Raw genomic sequence first — 6,829 nt, 5'->3', positions numbered from 1 at the left:
AGACATAGCTGTAATATGTTGACATAGCTGTGGGTATTGAGCACACTGCAGATTGCATGGTAGCTATGAAGGCAGATGGGGATAAACACGCAGGCGTTAATGCAATAAGCAAACAAGAGGTCACCAAGGAGATCAAGAATAAGGTACTCAGCATTCTTCCAGCAGGAACAAACTTAAATGTTACAGGTGCGGTAGCCCTAGTCATCTGGCCAATTACATAGGGTGTCAAGCCAGATCAGTCACCTGCCACAAATGCAGAAGAAGGGGTCACTTGGTCAGGGTCAGTAGAGACCAATATCCCAAAGCCGTACTGTCTATCGAACAGGAACCTCCCCAAGAAGCAAAACTGGTGTTCCAACTACAAAGTGGTGACAAGACAAATGATTCCCCTTCTTGTACCACCACTTTGGACAAGAAAGAGCTCACAAGGTCAGGCCCATACCACACATGATGCAAACACCCCTGCAAGCCGAGTTAGACAAACTCTTTTCACAGGGGTTATCAAACCTATAGAAAGCCCGCAGTGGTTTGCTCCCATTGTTCTTACGACCAAGGCATCCAGCAAAGAGATTAGGGTATGCATGGACCTGAGGGACTTAAATGATAACATATGGGTGGACAGGCATCCTTTGCCACGCATACATGAGGTCCTTACCCAAATCAAAGGTGCAAGTTGCTTCATCGTGCTAGACCTCTCGTCCGCCTACCACCAAGTAAAACTAGACCCTGACTCCTGCCACTTGACCTCGTTCATAACTCCGCTGGGGGCATTTCAGTACATTCGTATGCCCTTTGGGTTGGCCTCAGCAGCCGCTGTCTTCCAGAGGATCATGTAACATGTACTGAAGGATCTCCCATGCACTGTGTGCTTCCAGGATGATATCCTCATTTACAGGAATTACTTGGAAGAGCATAATACCATTTTGAGGAGTGTGTTGACCAAACTTGAAGCAGCAGGCCAGACCTTAAAGAAGGACAAGTGTTGCATTGGAGTATGATCTGTAGAGTACCTAGGTCATACCATTTCAAAGATGGAATAAAGTCAAAGGTTGACCTGGTTGAGGCCATTCAGTGGACAGCTGCCCCAGTGTGTGTTGAAGACCTAAAATCATTTTTGGGGTTATCTGAGTACTACGCAAAATTTGTCCATAATTATGCTAGTATTGTGGAGCCATTGAAGGGATTACTCAAAGCGAGGAACCCATTTGTGTGGAACGAAGATTGTCAAGCAGCGTTCATCATAGTGAAGGAGAGCATTGCCTCCGCCCCGTCGTTGGGCAGATTTGATCCCACCAAACCCACTGTCTTTTGCACTGACGCCAGTAATAAAGGTTTGGGGGCCAGTCTCTCCCAGGTTGTCAACGGCAAGGAGCAGGGGGTTGCATTTGCTTCTCGGAGCAGAATTGCTATGTGGTGGAAAAATAGGTACTTGCATGTGCATGGGCCATCAAAATCTCAGTTTCTTTCTATGGGGTATTGCTTCACTGTGATGACCGATCACAAACGCCTCATGTTTGCATTCACCACTAAGGGATCTGAAAAAACAACACCAGGGATCGCAAGATGGATCTTGGGACTGGAAGGGTACAATTTCAATGTAAAATATATGCCAGGTTACAAAAAATGTAGTAGCTGATTTCCATTTGCGCTCACCTTCTGATGTTGATGATTATGCAACCTTCGTTGAATCTGATGAAATGACACTCAAATTGTCTTGCCTTAGTAAAGAAGAATGGGAGGAGTGTTTTTAAAATGACTAGGAAATGAAAGCCCCATAGAGCCTTATTGTTAATGGGTGGCCCAACGAGAAAAGTAAGGTCACCACTCCATTCAGCCGTTTCTGAGATGTAAGACTGGAATTGAACATTCAAGAGGAGACGGTTTGCAGGGGAGAGAAAATTGGTCCACCGGTAGCACTCAGACAAAGAATTGTGGATCTAGCCCATATCGGTCACTTGAGACGTAGCCTTACAAAAAACAAGATAAGATTGGATTACTGGTGGCCAGGGAAGAACACTATGGCTGAACACACGGTGAGAGACTGTCTTGAGTGCAGCCGCTTGGACAAATTACAGCAGGCAAGGAAACCTCCACTATCCCCCGTTACAGGTCAAGATAGTCCATGGTCAAAACTAGCCCTTGACACAATTGATCCCCTCAACCTCAAAACCTTGAATGAACGATACATACTGGTCATGGAGGACTACCACACTCGCTGGGTGGTTATAAGTGTCTGCACCAGATAAACACAAAGGTACTCAACAGCTTTCTGAGGGCTGTATTCTTTGAGGAAGGTATCCCAGACATCCTGGTAACTGATAATGGGGTACAATTTACATCTGAAAACATTACAGAATTCCTAGCTGAAATGGGCATTACTCATCACAAAACGGCTCTATAGTGTCCCTGTGCTAGCGGTTTGATCTAATGCATGAAACGCCTAGTAAAAGAGTGTCTACAGCAAGCAGAGATCCTTGGAATCTCGGCGGAAGACAAATTGCAAGACACACTTTGGGCCTATCGTACAACCCCTAATTTGGTAACAGGGATTTCTCCCTTTAGTTCATTGAAGGGTAGGGTTCCCAAAACCAGGCTCTCACCTCCTCTAAAAATACAGGACACCTGTGTTGTGAATCGTGACAAGATTAATGGAAGATTGGCTGATCACCAATCTAAGTATAAGAACAGGTATGATGAAACAAAACATGTTAAATCTCGTCCAGTCAGAGAAGGTCATTGGGTTCGTGTGGACCTTCCCAGACCACGCAGAAGGGAGGCCACAAGGTTCTCTGAACCCATGAAGGTAATTAAAGTTGGCAGAAATATTGTTCAGCTTGCAAATGGGCAAACCTGGAGCATGGACAGAATTGTTCCTCATGGGAAGTATTGGTAACGCAAGTCGATACTCAGAGGGGTGAAAGTGAAGGTGTTGCTCCGAGGAGATCCTTAAGATCTACGTCCACACCTAGGTGGACAAAAGATTCTTTTACCACATGAAAATGTTTATTCTGCGTTCTTCTGGTTACTCAATGTTGGTTCGAATGTTTCCACTATGTGCAAATCTCATTTGTGAATCTTGTAGGTAGTACGGTTACTGCCTTTTATTCCCCCGCATCACCCCTACCTCCTTCACTTCTTTCCTTTTCTTCCCTGTGTAAGGAGATGTGTTGTAACCTGCACTTGGTATGCCCCTCCACCCCTCTCCCTCCACCCCTTTGGTACATGCCTGGCTGTAATGTGTTGAACATTCCACAGCTAACTCCAGCTGACTGGAACCTGTGATGGTGTAGAAACTAATAAAGAAGGCTCTTCAAGTTATCATCTATGTCTCTTCATTGTAACAGTTGGGCTGCACTTGCTGCTTCTATCTGTGGTGGAGGAAGAGGACTGACCCTTTTTGCCCTTCTGTGGTATCCTGCATTTGAAGACTCTCCAAGGGCTTGTGTGTGCTTTCCTCCTTTTGGAAGTCTCAGGGAAATCAATTACTACAGAATACATCCTTGCTGGATCTATAGAAAACATGCCTTGAGAAGCAGTGAAGAGCTGTGTGAGGAGTGCTGCCCCTGCTGTGTGAGGGGTGCGTTAGCCTACAGGTGCTGCTCCTGTAGGAGAAGTTCTGGACTGTTCTTCACCATTCTAAATTGAACTGTGTTTGAGGAGCGCTTTACCTTTGAGCCAGTGCATGGGGAGTGCTTCCTGACCTCTGTGTAATTATAGCGCACGGTGAGCACTTTGTTTCTTCCTTTCCACGGTGACTACCAGTCAGTGCAAGGAAGCGCTACTAATTCCTTCTCAGCGTTTGGTGAGCCACTTGTCTGCAGGGGCTGTGCTGAGCTTTGGTGTTTGGGCTACCCAGGCACTCTGATCTTTGTAGACTAAGAGATTGGGTCAGCACCAGGGGGAACGCTGCCTCAAAGGTTCCTGCGGAGACAGTGCTACCTCACCCACAAGGGACTCCAGAGTTGGCCCTTCCCTACTCAAGAGCCTCAGCATGCCGCCATAGCCAGCGGATGCGTTTCCGAGCAAAACACGGGCGGACACGCCTGCAACCCACCATTAGGGTGGTTAGGTTACTACCTGGTAGCTGAGGTGCTTGATGTGATTGGTAGTGACACTGCGCGCTCTTGGGCCTCTGCCTTGCACTGGCTTCACGATGGAGAGCCTGCGAGGCTGCCCACTTTAATTTGCCATGTGTGCACCCTGTGGTGTTGCGCCTGAGCATCTTTGTGTGGTGAGTTGAAACACGGTGGCACCCACCCGTTCAGGCAGGTGCAACGGCGGCCTTGCTGGGCTGAGAGGGTTCCATTTACTGTCCATTGTTTGACAAGCTCGTCAGTAGCTGCCGGCTGTACCTTCAGCACACGAGGAGGACCCAGCAATGCCTACCAACATATACCTGCAGTGTCCGGGCCCCCTCCCTCAGGTGAGCCGATACAGGGGAGGGCCCTAATAAGTTGAATCTGGTAGCAGAATGTGGGGGCAATCCTCGACGGAGGTCCTGATTCTACTCAGGCTACTTCATAATTACACTATATCATGTACAAGCCGTGCAGAAGTACTGTGGCTGCGTATTTAAGGTACAAAGTGGTCATTTGGGAACCTTGTTATTTGGTGAGCCATGGGTAACCGAGCTGCTACATTATCAGCCCTATATTACGATTCATTTCATTTGAATCCCTGTAAACACAGAATAACAACTACTGTTGTAGCAGGAACTACAGATTATATACAGTGATGATGTTTTATTGATGACTTGTGCAACATATAAGTATTTACATTAGTGCAATAAATGTGATGCCATGACAATGGCCTAGTTGGTAAAATGATTTATGATCTGTGTATTGTTATGATAATTGCCTAGTGGCAAAGTGATTTATGTGATTGTGGTCTATGTGTTTTATGTACAATATATGAGATATTTTTAGATACTTGTGTGTGGAGTCTCCTTTTGTGATGTGCTTAGTGTGTCCCTGGCGTGTGTGTGTGTGTGTTGCATTAACGATTTACGCGTTGACTCTGGGATAGGCCTGATTGCTCTAATAAGCTACCAAGGAAGTGAGCAGAGGTTATCTTGGGTGTGTGACTCCTTTACCTTGTCTGAGTGGTGTGTTCTGCCTGGCTTAGGTGCATACCCTAGCCAGCCAGAAACTCCATTTCTAACACAGGATATAAGAAGGGCCCTGTCAAAGTGTCAGCTAAATACTGCCAGTGAGAGGGGAATGTGTCCCAAGTGTTGCATGAAAACCCCTAGCTGACCTGTCAAGCAGGAAGTGGCATTATGGAGGACATAACACTTTAATGTCAAAGAAGAGCCTCCCCTGCATATTCTGTCAGGCTCAGATGGGTCATTTTAGCCCGTTTAGGTTCTTTGCTCCTGAAAGCAGTTCACACCTCACCAGAGAGGAGCCATCAGCTGTGACTTGACAGTCAGACGTCACTAAAAACCCTTAGAAGCTTTAGGCAATGTTTATAATTACAGTTTTACATTTTCTATTCTTAAATACTGGGAGCGTGTAGTAAGCGGTTTGAATGAGTCAACATTCAAATAAATAATTTAAAGATCATGTGACCCATTTGGCCACACAATAAGGACCAGAAATTGGCAGCTAAAGTTAAGTGGGTTTATTACAAATTAATAAACATTCCCGTGAATGCAAAAATCAAGAACATGTTATAAATGTAAAGAATTATGACAAGCAAATTAAGGCATTGAAGCTAATTTCAAATCAATAGCCTGAAGCAAAAAATAAAGACAGTCACATCAATACAGATGCAAATCATTTGGAATTGGAGTTCTTTCAAGATACAATGCTTCTCTTTCTTAAACATGAATAGATTCTAAGGTCAGCTAGTCAGACTCAAAGACTAGAATAAGGATAATTTGGAATATAAGGTCTCAGGGGAATTTAGAAATCAGGAAAGTGTCAGCATAGTTACAAATTTCAGTAGAAGTTTTTTTAAAACAGGGAAATGTTATCATAAAACCATACTAATGCATGACTATATGGGAAGCAGAGAGGTCTGTACCTCTCAATGTCCATAATGATTTGCTCTAGCTGCTAACAGTGTGAACACCAATTAAAAGACAAAGATACCCCATCATCAGTCATATCTTCCACCACCCCTCCAAAGACAAATGGTGTTTGACTTCACAGGTACAGTTGCAACATCTCCCAAGTTTCCCATCCCATAGTACTCAGATAGCTTCTGCAACCTTGATTTCCCATTCGTTTCTGGTACGTGATGAATAGAAGGCTTCCTCTGTTCACTAAATCATCCGTTTCTTGCCAAGATTTCTCTTCACAGGCCTCACTATCCCTAATGCATAATTCTTGTATCTCGAACTATGAAATTGTGAAAGCACACCTGCAAAAGTAAAGAGCATGCAGCACAAACAAAAATGAAATCCATGTTAAGAAATGCTAACTTAGCAAAACATTTGTAATGTCCACTTTGAATGCATGAATATATGTGCACGTACAGCTTTAAATAAATGCAACAAGAATAAGCACACTTAAATAAATGAGTGCATGGCTAGATATGCAATGCACTTTCAACAAATGCAATATGACTTAAAACATGAGTGTAAATATACGTGAGAAATACTTGCTTTCATGACTAGGCTAAACATTAGTGTACACACATTTATAAGACTCTAGGTGCCAGATGTATCAAAGGGTTTTAACCATTCTGTTTCTATGGAAAAATGTGTTCATACATATGGTCAGATTTATTCAGTGACTATACTTCAGCAATACAATCCATGTTGATAAAGTTAGAGCACACCGAGTATCTAGTGTTAAATAAACGTACATTTTGTGCTTCTGTA

Source organism: Lissotriton helveticus, chromosome 6, assembly GCF_964261635.1.
Source record: "Lissotriton helveticus chromosome 6, aLisHel1.1, whole genome shotgun sequence".
NCBI lineage: Eukaryota > Metazoa > Chordata > Amphibia > Caudata > Salamandridae > Lissotriton > Lissotriton helveticus.
The sequence above is the reverse complement of the archived record's forward strand: the minus strand, read 5'-3'. Positions refer to the sequence as shown.